At 43.6% G+C, this 15,928-nt stretch overlaps 1 protein-coding gene across 1 annotated transcript in view; it reads right to left on the minus strand.

Moving 5' to 3' along the window:
• Window positions 1-15,928, minus strand: part of arhgef12b (Rho guanine nucleotide exchange factor (GEF) 12b) — a 144,005-nt gene that overhangs the window by 84,506 nt on the left and 43,571 nt on the right. The window lies entirely within an intron of this gene.

A 15,928-nucleotide genomic window follows, 5' to 3' on the forward strand; every position in this document is an offset into this window, starting at 1 on the left:
TCTCTGACTAACCAGCTGCTCCATTACCGGAATAGAAATGGCTTACGAAATGTGCGTTCGTGCGTATGTGTGTGTGTGTTTGCTGATGTGAGGAAGATAGAGAGAATGATTAAACTTTTAATCACTAATGATTAGATTTAGATTAGATTACATTTTGTCTCCTTCCTTCTTGCTGGTCGTTGCACCCTACAATATGACACACCCACTGACGACGTGACTGTTCTATGTTTTGGGTTTGCGCTTGAGAACCACTATTTTCTGGTTCCCGCTGCGAACCAACTTTTCAGTCTCCAAACCAATTTATTTTGCGGTCGGAACGCGCCAGCCGCTTCCAGACTTGGTTCGTGAACGCGAACCGGAACAGTTCTTTGGCGGTGTGAAAGCCCTAAGAGAGTCACATGGAAAGCGGTCTGTATTTTTTGTATATCACTGTAGACCACGGTGCTAGACCACTGGAGCACCTCAGGCCACCAGTAATAACCATAATTGTGGATTACTATTTACAATTAGTAGTCTCCAAATCTCGCTACAGTTTGAGCGAGACTAACTGTCATTGTTTCAGCCCATTCATGCCTATAGGCAACTGTACAATCATTCATATTGAGTTTATTCACCCAATAAAGTAAAGATGAATAATACTGCCCTTCACCTTATTATCAGATGTTCAGTTATGATTAGACCTGTGTCGGCAATGATAATAATACACAACAGGCAAGACGGTTGTAGCCTACATAGATATACACAGATTAATATTTGTAGATTCGTTTTCGAACATTAGATAGTTGATTTTGGCAACATTGTAGTAGCCAATTGCAGAGTGTATTAATTATTTTGTTTGTTTGAATCCTCACTGTGTTCATGTTATAATGTGCAGTGAACAAACAATTGTTGGGTGAATAAACTGTCTCTTGCCACAAATCGGAATTCTCTTGCCGTGAAATGTGTACATCAAATAAAATGATGTTGGCGATCTACTAGAACTGGAGCGGGACGGGCGCGTGCGACTGCAATGTACTGTGCAATGTAATGTGCTGCGGGCTACATTTGATTATGTACCGTATTTTCCGCACTATAAGGCGCACCGGATTATAAGGCGCACCTTCAATGAATGGCCTATTTTAGAACTGTTTTCATATATAGGGCGCACCGGATTATAAGGCGCATAGAATAGAATATAGAATACTGCAGTCAAACGTTACGCCCAAGCTCCACCTACTGCGTTGCGTCACCTCTCCATCGGTGTTGTGTCAACTTCCCGTTGTCCAAGCTCCACCTGAGTGTTGTCACCGTCAACGTTCTACCTGCTCCACTGTCAAAAATATATATTTTTCCACCTCAAGTATCAGCCGTTCGTCATCCATTTTTGCAACAAGCGTCAAGGACCTGCGGTGATTCACAGCTGACTCGCGTGAATAGCAATTCGCAATAGCTGCGACCACGAGATATAGAGTAGTTAGCTACAAGCATTTTCAATCTGGTATTATATCTATTAGTGGATTAACCGCTGTGGTGATTTAACAGCTGATAAAAATACATCAAGTAGACTACAAACAGAGCAAAACAATAAAACAACACCAGAAAACAACCAATAGGCTATACAATTATAACCAACAACCAATATGTGACAGCTCCTGGTGAAATGTGGAACGTCATTTTTCAGTTTTTACACATGCTTAAACTACAGATTGTAAGCTTTCAAATGATGTGTCATACATTCAAATCAGAGAAAGATTGAACACGACAGGCGTATTTGAATGTTGGTTCACCTCAAACACTGAATGGGAGAAAAGTGACTCTGAACGCAGCCACAGCTACGAACGCTGCTAACAAAACACATCGCTACGAAGGTCTAAACTGTATTTTAATAACATGACAACATACTGGGAGAACATCGACATGCTAAAAACACATAACTACACATAACTAGATGAACACACAGTTCTTGCTTTTGAACACGAGCTAAAACGAAAGTATGTTTACAAGTCAACCCTCCCTTACCGGTAGCCTCCGGCAAACGAGAATAATGAATCCAATACACAAATTAAAAGTGTTTAGTGATCGTTAAACTGTTGTTTATTATATCGAGTGGGTACTTTAAAACTTAAAGTTGAAAGCACCAAGAAGGACCGCCTCGAAATTCATCGATGTTCATGTCCCGTGCTAGCGCTGTTGCCTTCATTCGAATAGTGACTGTAGAGACGCTTCTACTTGCTGCTCTCTGTTCAACAACCCACTGTTCGAGTTTGTCCTCTAACTGTGGCCATCTCGCTTTGTTCCCTCGGAAACTCTGTTTAGTCTTCTTTACTTGGGGTCTTGTGGTGTGGGACTGTGAGTAAGCACATCAGTACCGGTGTTTACTGATTACCGTAATGCTGCAAGCGGTGCGGCTTTGTCGTTTACCAGTCGTACTGAAACATTTTGACAGAGCGCCTTGAGCGCCGTGTACAACCAGTATGGATCAACCAATTAACCAATTGATCCATATATAAGGCGCTCCGGATTATAAGGCGCACTGTCGTTTTTTTTGAAAATTAAAGGCTTTTAAGTGCGCCTTATAGTGCGGAAAATACGGTAATAATAATGAACGGATATTTATAATATTGTATTGTACTTTTTGTATATAATGTTGTTGTATAATGTTTTTTCTGAGTGGCAGTCCCACTCATAGTTTTCATTTTATTGGACTGATATAGTGAAGACAGACAGGAAAGTAAGGAGAAGGGCCATGTGAGCACGAACACGGTGCTAGACCACTGGACCACCTCAGGCCACCAGTATATTGATAATTGATAATAAGATATTGATAATGTAACAGCTGAACTGTCTCTTGCCACAAATCGGAATTCTCTTGCCGTGAAATGTGTACATCAAATAAAATGATGCTGGCGATCTACTAGAACTGGAGCGGGACGGGCGCGTGCGACTGCAATGTACTGTGGAATGTAATGTGCTGCGGGCTACATTTGATTATGTAATAATAACGAACAGATATTTATAATATTGTATTGTATTTTTTGTATATAATGTTGTTGTATAATGTTTTTTTCTGTGTGGGGCAGTCCCACTCATAGTTTTCATTTTATTGGAGGCTAAGAACTAGTTTCTAAAGTGAGTTACTATCACTTGATGTAATGGTTGATGCATGGGGGAGGGTCATCTTATTCTCAATGATCGCTTTTTGATCGTTTCCGATCAACAAACAATGGATGCCAATTCATCCACCAAGCCCTTCAAACCTTCCCCCCACACCTCCCACCAGAGAGGTTGTACTCAGTTGTACTCAACTCTCTCAACTCTCACAGCAGTATAATGAAAGTAATTGCAGTAGCTTACATTTGATTATGTCATCATCCATATAACAAACGGATATTTATAATAGACCTACAGTATATAATGTATTATTATTTTTTCTGAGCAGTCCCATGGTGACCCGTGGCGACCACCACGTAAATAGGCTACACACCACCCAGGCAGAAGAGAGAAAGAGTTTTAGGGGCAGAGGGGAGCGAAGCGGGTTTCAAAGCTTACAAGCTTACAGCAGTCGCCGGGGCTGACAGGCTGATGTTACGGCCGGCGTGAAGTTCACGACAAATAAACACGACAGGCTTGTGCATCTCTGTGAAGCTCATAATTATAATAACACAATATTGCAATATCTATTACGATTATTTTTGTATAATAATGAAAACTCCCGCAGTCCCGATCAATCTCCTCTCCACTTTACATATTACATAACCAAGATTTCTTTTGACATCAACAAACAATGTCAACACAATCACAACAGAATCTTATTTTATCCAATCAGGTTTTATATTTTGATTATGACATCAAGTCTTTCAACATTGTCACACTTTTCATTACACACATTAGCGGCATCAAAAATGATGGGCTGGGCGTGCGAGGGAGCGTGCTTCTGGCAGATTGTGAAATATTAAAACCAATAACATTCTGAATGACTTATCATTCTGTACTCTTTTCTCTCCTTTCTTTCAGCTCTTTTTACTAATATAGGTGAAACTACTAACTATAACAGGTTGCGGCACATGAACGCTCCGCCTGTGAGATCATTCAAGTTTCAAGTTTATTTGTCATTATACCAAATACAATTATATAATGTAATCAAAATAAAAAGAATGAACATATTCAGCCATTCCATATAATCTCATATAACAACCCCTGTGAGCAGTTGCAGGGGCTGACAGGCTGACGTTACCGGCGAAGTTCACAACAAATAAACAGACTTTATCACTGTGAAGCTCATAATTATGATAACACAATATTGCAATATTTATTACTATTCTTTTTTTAATAATGATAATCAACTTTCATTCTTAGTAAAGCTCCTGCAGTCTCAATCAATCTCCTCTCCATATATACAATTTATATTTACATTTGTTCCATAGTTCGTTTTCAGCTGACTCAAGTTTCATATCAGATTGCGCTAATCATTTCCCCACTTCTCTGCTTCTCTGCGCATAGGAACTTTTAGAGGTAGTGATCTTGTCATTTTCTCTTCTTGTGTGACATCGCCATCCAGCGATCTTTGTGCGTCAATACACACTCCCCCATTGTGACGTCGCGCTAAAAGTAGGTGAAAAAACGTCGCGCTCGCAGTGTTAATAGCCAACTGTTGTTGTGGACTATATACTGGGGAAGTATTTGTTATTATTCAGGAGTAAAACAATAAATACAAATATCGGATTGATAACGGTATCGCAGATACCTGAAGCCCAGGTAAGTAAGTAAGTAAGTAAAGCTTTATTTATATAGCACCTTTCATACAAGAAATGCAGCTCAAAGTGCTTTACAGTACAACAGGAATAAGAACATCAAGTGAGTAAAAAACATATATAAAAACATATACATGCATAGAATTAATATAAAAGCAGGGGAAAACAGTAAAAAGAAAAGGTAAAGGTCAGTCTTTCTGTACTTCCCATTGGTTTTCACCACAAACATCAGTTTTTGCAAAAGGTCTGTCTCAGTCTCTGTGTACGTTCTCAGTCTCTGTGTACGTTCTCAGTCAAGGAAATTACCCACAAACTATCCTAGCTTGTCTTGCCGGATCGTTGAGGCTAGTAGTACCATTTGTTCTTACAAGATGCACCACAAACACAATATCACAGTCTTCCCAGGCCTGTATTATGCATTTGTCGTCAGGGACACTATCATATCTCCTGTTTCTAGCTTAAATCCCAATTGTGTTTACGATGAAAACGCCTTACCCAAGTTCTGAACGATAGACCACTAGACCACTATAGACTTAGCAATAGACCACTATAGACTTTATCAATAGACAGGTATCGGTAGTGAAAAAATGGGATCGGGACATCCCTACTTTTAAACCAATGTAATACTAGTCCCCTGATACCATATCTTTCCAGTTGATTAATATGTCATGGTTGATTGTGTCAAAAGCTTTTTGTAGTTCAATGAATACCCCAACTGCATGTTGTTTGTGATCTATAGCATTTGTGATTTCCTCAATTGATTCTATTATTGCCAATGATGTTGATCTTTTTGATCCGATCCATATTGACTGTCTGTAAGTAATGTGTGCTTTTCAAAAAATGTGTCCAGTCTGTTGTTGAAGAGTTTTTCTAATATTTTAGAGAATTGTGGAAGTAAAGAGACAGGTCTGTAGTTTGTGAAGTGGTGTTTGCTCCCAGTTTTATACAGAGGTATGACTTTAGCTATTTTAATTTGATCTGGAAATAAACCGGTTTGGAATGATAAGTTACAGATGTATGTTAATGGTTTAGAAATTCCCTCAATAACGTGTTTCACTACGTCATGTCATTAAAGTCAGTAGACTTTTTGTTCTTACATTTTCTTACAATATCCAATTTCTTTCTCATCCACTGCTGTGAGAAACGTTGAGTTGGGATTTCTCTCTACTAATTTATCTAGATGTTGTCCAGCTGTCCCAGGATCAGGTCCAACATTTACAAATAATTGGTTAAAGATGTTAGCCACGTCCTCCATATGATTGTTTTCCTTATCAATACAATACTTGGGATAACTATTTTGTCTAGAGCCATTTCTTATAATACTGTTCACTATACTCCATATTCCTTTGATATTGTTTTTGTTATCATCTAATATTTTCTTATAATATTCTTTCTTGCTTGTCCATAATACGAGTTAACTTATTTTTTTATATGTTTTGTATTTCTCTTCTGCCTCTTTAGTTCTCTGCCTTATGACATCTCTGTAAAGTGTCTTTTTCTTTTTACATGCATTTTGTAATCCCTTGGTAATCCATGGACAATTGGTATATTTTAGTTTTCTACTATATTTTTTTATTGGGCAATTTTTATCACATCAATGATATTCACTACTGGTCATGGTCATTTATGTTCCAATAAAAGTACATTCATGTAACTGCTTTGGAGTCAATTCTTAATGTAAACCATTTATTGAACCATGTACAGCATTAGTCCTGAGAATCTCTTTCATATTCAAGCAAAATTGGTATTGTAACTAAGTAATCGAATCGATATTGAATCGAATTGGGATCAACGCTTTGGGAAATCAGTGACGATACCCAGCCCTAAGGCCCATACTGTCTGTCTGTCTGTCTGACATATCCTCTATGCAGGGCCATACTGTCTGTCCCATACTGTCTGTCTGTCTGACATATCCACTATGCAGGGCCATACTGTCTGTCTGTCTGTCTGACATATCCTCTATGCAGGGCCATACTGTCTGTCTGACATATCCTCTATGCAGGGCCATACTGTCTGTCTGATCCTCTATGCAGGGCCATACTGTTTGTCTGTCTTATCCTCTATGCAGGCCCATACTGTCTGTCTGATCCTCTATGCAGATCCACACCTCAACTCGGAGAGATAGGGGGCCAGGCAGGGAGGTTTCTTTATATAAATAGCATAGCATAGCACGTCTCTCTCTCTCTCTCTCTCTCTCTCTCTCTCTCTCTCTCTCTCTCTCTCTCTCTCTCTCTCTCTCTCTCTCTCTCTCTCTCTCTCTCTCTCTCTCTCTCTCTCTCTCTCTCTCTCTCTCTCTCTCTCTCTCTCTCTCTCTCTCTCTCTCTCTCTCTCTCTCTCTCTCTCTCTCTCTCTCTCTCTCTCTCTCTCTCTCTCTCTCTCTCTCTCTCTCTCTCTCTCTCTCTCTCTCTCTCTCTCTCTCTCTCTCTCTCTCTCTCTCTCTCTCTCTCTCTCTGGTGGTTGTTGTTCCTTCCCTTAGACAATGGGGCCTGCTCTTTGAACAATGGCGCTCACGTCAAAGCCAACTTACTATACTGCGGCATTGTGGGACAGATTCCCGGAAACAGAGAGGGCTTCTGGCAGGGCTCCCATTTCCTGAATGTGGGAGAGGGGATGAGGAGGAGGGGTGGGAGAGGGGGATGAGGAGGAGGGGTGGGAGAGGGGGATGAGGAGGGGTGGGAGAGGGGATGAGGAGGAGGGGTGGGAGAGGGGGATGAGGAGGAGTGGGAGAGGGGGATGAGGAGGGGTGGGAGAGGGGATGAGGAGGAGGGGTGGGACAGGGGGATGAGGAGCAATGGTGGGAGAGGAGGAGGAGGGTTGGGAGGGAGGGGGGGATGAGGAGGAGGAGAGGGGGGAATGAGGAGGAGGGGTGAGAGAGGTGGATGAGAAGGAGGAGAGAGGGAGATGAGGAGGAGGAGGAGCGGGGGGTGTGGGTATCTTTCAGAGAAGGCAGGGGGCACGTCTCAAGTCAGGGGGAAATAGAAGACCCCCTTAAACAACGTGATACGCCTCTTCATGTCCAACTCCTAGGAGTTCAACGCATGTCGTTATAGTTTTGAAGCCATTTAATGTGACCCGAAAAACGCTGTTACGAGTCATTAGTTCACTTCTTTCACCCAGAATAAGCTGCGAAACCCAAGTCATGCTGAACCAGGGGGAAGAAGAGAGGAGACGTGGGATTCCCTGTACACTAGACAGGTTTCTCCTTAAACAGGGCGCACAAAATGGTGGAGCATTACAACTAGCTCTCCTCTGATGTGCCCTGAGCAGATTAGAGTGGATAGCAGGGGACAGACTGTCAGGGTGTGGACAGACACATCAGGGTGGTGCTAAACAGAGGCAGATAAGTAGCGGATTCAGCTGATATCTAGACCCTTAACACTAGAACAGCCGTGCCTTTTTCACCTACTAAAAGAGCCGCCTCGGGGATCAAATCTTTTACAATGCTCAAGCTGCTATTTACACACAACGGCCACTAGTTGGCCGGCTTGTAAATTAGCCTGCTTCCTACACAGAAAAACTGCAAAATAGCTTTATACTAGCTTATCCTGATGTGATTTTGAAAATGTAAGGATACTGGGGGGTAGAACGCACATATCTAGGACAAGTCATGAAAGGAGGGTCCTGAAAGTGCAAAGATATAAACATTGGTTTAAAGCCTAGTACACGTATAAGGATTTTCTAAATCTTAACAGATTGTTTATCTGAGAGAGACCCCACACATGAAGATAAAAAATCATGGATTGAACAGTTTTGATCGTGTTGTGTGTCCCAATACAGCACACCACATACATAAAGATCTGTCGTTACGAGTCTCGTTCCCTAAGTCAGAAATCTCACGTGATCAAACGTGATCTAACGTAGTACGCTGACTGACCTGTACGACGCAGCCATGTGCGACAGGGCAAATAAAGTGCAGAAGAACGAAAAGTCAGCTCGCTTCTTGATTGGCTACATTCCATCCATGTCACAATCGGACTCAGGAGCAGGGTTGCCAGATGGGATTGACGCTTTCCAGTCTAACCAGTCTAAAACCGCTAATTCCACCCAAAAAAACAAGCCCACCTGGCAACCCTGCTCGGGAATTGTCGGGAGTCGGGAGTTGCCCACACACAAGGATTTTTAGTCATAAATATTGAACACGTTTAATATTTACGATTGTCGGCCCCGACCATTTTCCGAGCAGATTGTCGGGAGAAATTGACTCTTAACACACCTCACACCACAGGATAATCGTGTAGGATAATCTTTAGGGCCATCCGATAATCGGGCGTTTGCTGCCCTTGATCGGAAGGGGGGAAATAGGGCCAAAATCGACCAGATTATCTTTGTGTGTACCAGGCTTTACTCACGGCTGATTAAGTGTTAAATGCAGACTCACCGAGAATGGAGAAAAGAAGGGCTAATGGATGCTGAGCCATGAGGGAAATCAATGAGCTTGTCAGCGCCAACCGAGCTACAAGGCAGATCAATAGAACACAAACAAACTCAAAACTGGAGAGAAATTGATTGCGAGCTATATAGCTAATTAGCTGTTAGCCGTTAGCCTGAGCAGAGGCTTAGCTTTAACAGGTAGCGTTTAACTTAATTTATTCAGGGGGTCTATTTAATCTTGTTACCATGCGATGAATTCCTTAAAGTGATTTAAGCCGATCCTATATTCCTATGGACATCGCAGCACTTGTATCCCACATTAACAGCTGTGTCCGATGAGGGTTATCTTGGCCTAACGCCCTAACGGAATGATCCTCTGGGTTTCAGTACATTTAATTCTCCGTTGACAATCTTCCTCAAGCGGCTGAAGGAGGAGATAGGTAAGGGAAAAGCCTCATCATGAAAGTCCTGGAATGGCGGTCGAGGGACAGTTCGAGTGCAAGAGTGCCAAATTGATTTCGTTTCCCAAAACGGCTAAATATACGACTGAACAATACGATGAAAAATACGACTAATATCACCAGTTGACGGTTGAGAAGTGAACAACACAACAACACTTGAAGTAGGGCTGCCACAAACGATTATTTTCATAGTCGACCGATTATTTTAACGATTAGTCGACTAATCGGATCATAAATTACAGCTTATCGCACAATTACTCAATCGCTCTTATTTAGCTATCATCTTCTAAATCAGCTTCTAAATTTAGCTTGAAGTTGTTAGTTGTTGTTGTTGTAGGCATGTGCTAACTAAAAATAAAGACAATTAAAATGATTGTTCACTCAAAAATAGATATTTTAATGAACTTTGCAGATTTATTTCTGGCATCACTTGCATGTAATGTAATGTAAAGAGTAGTAGAGAGTGCAAACTGCTGAGTAAAATGAGGTAGGCTAGGCACTAGGCAACCAAAAGAATACAAAAACTAAAACAAATACTTGTACAGAGTACAAAAGTTTTGCTTTGCTTCACTCATCTCTGGCATCAAACATACATTTTAATGTATTGAATAGTGCTGCAAAATAAAATGAGGTAGGCACTAAGGCAACTAAAAAAGAGCAATTATCCACAAAAAGAAATGTTTGTAGAGAAAAGGTTTGGTCTCAATCAAATAACATAACAAAGAAAAGTGCAGGAGACTGAGCAAAGAAATTGTTTCTCTCCTGTGTGGACTATTCATTCATAGCGAGGAAAGTCAGCATTTCCACATGTTCTGGAGAGAGGCTTGCTCTCTTTTGAGAGCAGATGTTCCCTGCTGCAGAGAAGATCCTCTCGGATGGGGTGGAGGTTGCAGGGATGCACAGAAAAGATTTTGCCAGCTTAGATAGTGTGGGGAAACGCCCCTAATCAATCCTGAACATGCTGGTTAAGGATATGAGACCCTTGTTAACCAGTATGTTCAAGATTGATCCGGTCAGGACGGTGGCTTGCTGGGGTGTGCACGTTGGCATCTTGACTAGGGTTGGGTACCGAAAATCGGTACCGGTAGGTACCGGTTACTTTACATTCGGTATGTACCCGTACCGAATCGCAAAGGAGATTTCGGTACCTCATTTCGGTACTTTTCTATCTCTTTCTCTATTTTTCTACGTCGTGACGTCACATCGCCTGTTAAATTTCCACTCAGTGAAAGCAGCGAGTACGGAAGGATAACGAGAAGGTTGCTAATAGCAACTTCCGCTAGCGGGTTGGCGTAACGCGACGCTCGACTTATGGGTGCATCCGTAAACTCGTTCTGGAATTCTGATCACCACTCGTGGAATGCCTTCTGTCCAATCAAATGACTTGCTCCCCTTATGACGTCGGGCCCAGTGTGCGCTGCGACGCTCTCAGAGCGAGTTTACGAACGCAAGCCTTTGATTGGACAGTGCACTCCAGGATTCGACGCGTCTGTTGATGACGTTGTGCGGATGTGTGGCTGCGTCTCTGCATGGACAACATGATCGGGGATCTCTTGATATTCGGGTACTGTGTCAGATCATGTATATATCATGTAGATATATCCTTATCCTACTACTGTGTCTGAAAAATCAATCGTCATGTCATCATGGACCAGAGAGGGGGAGGGGAGTAGTAGTAGCTGAGCGGCAACAGAGTTTGGATTTTGACGAGGTGGAGGGCTCCAGTTTATCAGAGTTATATTTCCTCTTGGTCTTCTTGGTTCTGGGGGCTATGCAGGCCTCTTCACTAGATCCCTTTTCTAAGAATATTCTGATGTCCTTGAGGGGCTGCCGAACAAGTGTGTACTCGTATTCGACATCAGTACCAACGATAGGCACCCCCAGCTTAATGGCTCAGGAGTTTTATTTTCATTTATTTTAATTTGAGTGTATATTTAACTAATATATATTGTGCCTCAGCAATAAAAAAGTGAAAAGCTGTTTAATGTTGTCGACCGTGTTATTATTATATCTATATATATATGTCATTTAAAAAAATCAAAAGTACCGAATTAAGTACCGTTTTGGTACCGGTACCGTTTTTAAAGTATCGGTTAGGTACCGGTACCGGATAAAACCCAAACGGTACCCAACCCTAATCTTGACAAGATAACTATCCATAGAACGCGCCTTCTTAGCACTGTAACGTTAAGACAACATTTTTAGCTATTTGATAAGTATCGCTTTGATGACAACGTTACAGCACATAACGTAAAATAATGTAAGAAGGCTTTTAACGTAACGATATCGTTAGCCAATAACAAGCTAACTAGCTTACCGAGACGAGCCATCGTCTTCCTCGTCATCTGCCACAAACGTGCTTCCTTTTGAGATGCTCGCACATCATAGACGTGCTGCCATGATAAGCGAGTTCAGCTTTGCAAATTGTACATTTTACATTGTTTTTTTCAACGTTGTGGTTGAAATGCTCCCACACTTTAGACGTACGAGGACGGGAAGACATTTCTCCGTTTGTTTTTCCGGGGACGTCACGTGTGCCCCGGAAGACCGACACTGCGCATGTACATCAAATACACTGGGAGACGCTAGCCAGTGGCAGCTTCAGGGAAGAAAAACGAATGCAATTTCAGCTCCCAAAAAACATGCGACGACGTCGATTACCAAATATGTCGGCGACGATTTTGGTAATCGACGTCGTCGTGACTAGTCGACTAATCATGGCAGCCCTAACTCGAAGGGGTCTTAAGGGGTCATACTTATGATTTGTGGATTGGATTCGCTATTCTCGTTTGCCGGAGGCTACCGGTAAGGGAGACTTGACTTGTAAACATACTTTTGTTTTAGGTCGTGTTCCAAAAGCAAGAACTGTGTTCATCTAGTTATGTGTAATTATGTGTTTACAGCATGTCGATGTTCTCTCAGCATGCTGTGATGTTATTAAAATACAGTTTAGACCTTCGTAGCGATGTGTTTTGTTAGCCGCTAGCTGTTAGCAGCGTTCATAGCTGTGGCTGCGTTTAGAGTCACTTTTCTCCCATTCAGTGTTTGAGGTGCACCAACATTCAAATACCCTGGTCCCAACCTGGGTGACAGAAAAGTGCTTCCTGTTAAACAAGCTGTTCTGTTAAACAAGGTGTTCTTGAGGAGGGGTGGGGGGGGCTGGCATGGCGCATGGGGACGCTTCCTAGGCTTGACCAGAACTGATTGTTCTAGCACATTTTGGGGATTCTTATGTGCCGTGACACATTTCCCCGGCACTCACTGAATCACGCTATGTCAAAATGGAATAAATCTCCTCAAGTTGAACCCTCCTGCTCTGCTGTCCTGAGCTCCCAGGTGGAGCTGCACATGTGAGATAAGCACTCAAGCCCAGCAGCAGCCAGGCTGTGACACACACATTTTAATCATTTATTTCTGTCCACATAGAAACAAGTATACAGGGACACAAATACTGAAGGCACAGATGGGATGCATTCACAAACAGACATGGACAATGTCTTTCACATACAACAGGACAAGACTCACGGGTACAAGTAACACCGTCTCCGCCATATATGGCGGCTGCCAATAATCGCAGAGACAGAGCAATACTTGCTGAGCCTTTTTGCTTCTCCCTTGGACATTCCCAGTAGACGTAGTCCTCTGACAACCAATCTGTGCACATGTCCAAGACTGCCAAATATAAAGACTAATAGCGTACACCTATAGCCTAGCTCTGAGATGGTGTCTACAAGCTGCTGGTATTTCATGACCTTAGTCATGAAGGCTTCCTCTAGGCTTATATCAAAGGTGCATGCTACCTCTAATACAGACACCTCTCTGGACTCTTCATTAACAACAACAACATCTGGTGTGTTAGCAGACAACTGTGAAAAGTGACATTGGTCATTACAGAAATTGAACATGGATGCATTGACACAAGCATGTGTATACATTTTCACTGTAACTGGGAAGTGGAGTGATATGTCCTTTACTACACACTTCTAGTCAATGTGTGTGGAGCAGAGCGATCTGGCCCAGCAGTAGAACACACTGTCATACTTTAATATACTGCTGTTGTGTATAATTTACAACAGAGAGAGAGAGAGAGAGAGAGAGAGGGAGGGGGGGGGGGGAGGGGGGAGAGGGAGGGGGGGGGAAGGGAGGGGGGAGAGAGAGAGAGAGAGAGAGAGAGAGAGAGAGAGAGAGAGAGAGAGAGAGAGAGAGAGAGAGAGAGAGAGAGAGAGAGAGAGAGAGAGAGAGGGAGGGAGGGAGGGAGGGACGGGGAGAGGGAGGGGAAGAGGGAGGGAGGGAGAGAGAGAGAGATTGAGGGAGAGAGAAAGAGGGAGAGACAGTCAGAGAGAGAGAGAGAGAGAGAGAGAGAGAGAAAGAGAGGGGCTGAGTGAGAATGGAGTGCAGAGAGCTAGGCCTCAGTCATCATTACAAGCACACAGCAGACATGCCTGGCTGTCCCCACCCAGACACCAGCCACCATCACCACCATCACATGACCTGTCCCCACCTAGACACCAGCCACCATCACATGACCTGTCCCCACCCAGACACCACCATCACATGACCTGTCCCCACCCAGACACCATCACATGACCTGTCTCCACCCAGACACCACCATCACATGACCTGTCCCCACCCAGACACCATCACATGACCTGTCTCCACCCAGACACCACCATCACATGACCTGTCCCCACCCAGACACCACCATCACATGACCTGTCTCCACCCAGACACCATCACATGACCTGTCTCCACCCAGACACCACCATCACATGACCTGTCCCCACCCAGACACCATCACATGACCTGTCTCCACCCAGACACCACCATCCCATGACCTGTCCCCACCCAGACACCACCATCACATGACCTGTCTCTACCCAGACACCATCACATGACCTGTCTCCACCCAGACACCATCACATGAACTGTCCCCACCCAGACACCATCACATGACCTGTCCCCACCCAGACACCACCATCACATGACCTGTCCCCACCTAGACACCATCACATGACCTGTCCCCACCCAGACACCACCATCACATGACCTGTCCCCACCCAGACACCATCACATGACCTGTCCCCACCCAGACACCACCATCACATGACCTGTCTCCACCCAGACACCATCACATGAACTGTCCCCACCCAGACACCATCACATGACCTGTCTCCACCCAGACACCATCACATGAACTGTCTCCACCCAGACACCATCACATGACCTGTCCCCACCCAGACACCACCATCACATGACCTGTCTCCACCCAGACACCACCATCACATGACCTGTCCCCACCCAGACACCATCACATGACCTGTCCCCACCCAGACACCACCATCACATGAACTGTCCCCACCCAGACACCATCACATGACCTGTCCCCACCCAGACACCACCATCACATGACCTGTCCCCACCCAGACACCATCACATGACCTGTCCCCACCCAGACACCATCACATGAACTGTCTCCACCCAGACACCACCATCACATGACCTGTCCCCACCCAGACACCATCACATGACCTGTCCCCACCCAGACACCACCATCACATGACCTGTCCCCACCCAGACACCATCACATGACCTGTCCCCACCCAGACACCATCACATGACCTGTCCCCACCCAGACACCATCACATGACATGTCTCCACCCAGACACCACCATCACATGACCTGTCCCCACCCAGACACCACCATCACATGACCTGTCCCCACCCAGACACCACCATCACATGACCTGTCCCCACCCAGACACCACCATCACATGACATGTCTCCACCCAGACACCATCACATGACCTGTCTCCACCCAGACACCATCACATGACCTAGCTGTCTCCACCTCAGGACAGACACCATCACCATCATCATCACATGACGGTCGTAGATCAACGACTTGTCCACTGTTTCATCTGACCAGTGCTGCTTAGTGTCCTTGGTTTGGAACCACATCCTGTCTCATATGTCTACCTGGCACTTGTCCAATTGTCTCACATACAGTTAGGTCCATATATATTTATACAGTTAGGTCCATTATATATATATATATATATATATATATATATATATATATATATATATATACATATACAGTTAGGTCCATATATATTTATCAGATTTAGGGTAAGGGTATTCACATCCAAATTGAAGGAAGGGTTTTGGAATTACAGCTCTTTAATATGTAGCACCCTCTTTTTCAAGGGATCAAAAGTAATTGGACAATTGACTCAAAAGCTGTTTCATGGGCCAGTGTGGGCTATTCCTTCATTATTTCTTTATCAATTAAGCAGGTAAAAGGTCTGAGTTGATTCCAAGTGTGGCATTTGCATTTGTCAGCACTACCCGCCACCATTGTAAAAA

The sequence above is a fragment of the Nansenia antarctica genome (genome assembly GCF_963989245.1).
Source record: "Nansenia antarctica genome assembly, chromosome: 4".
Lineage (NCBI taxonomy): Eukaryota > Metazoa > Chordata > Actinopteri > Argentiniformes > Microstomatidae > Nansenia > Nansenia antarctica.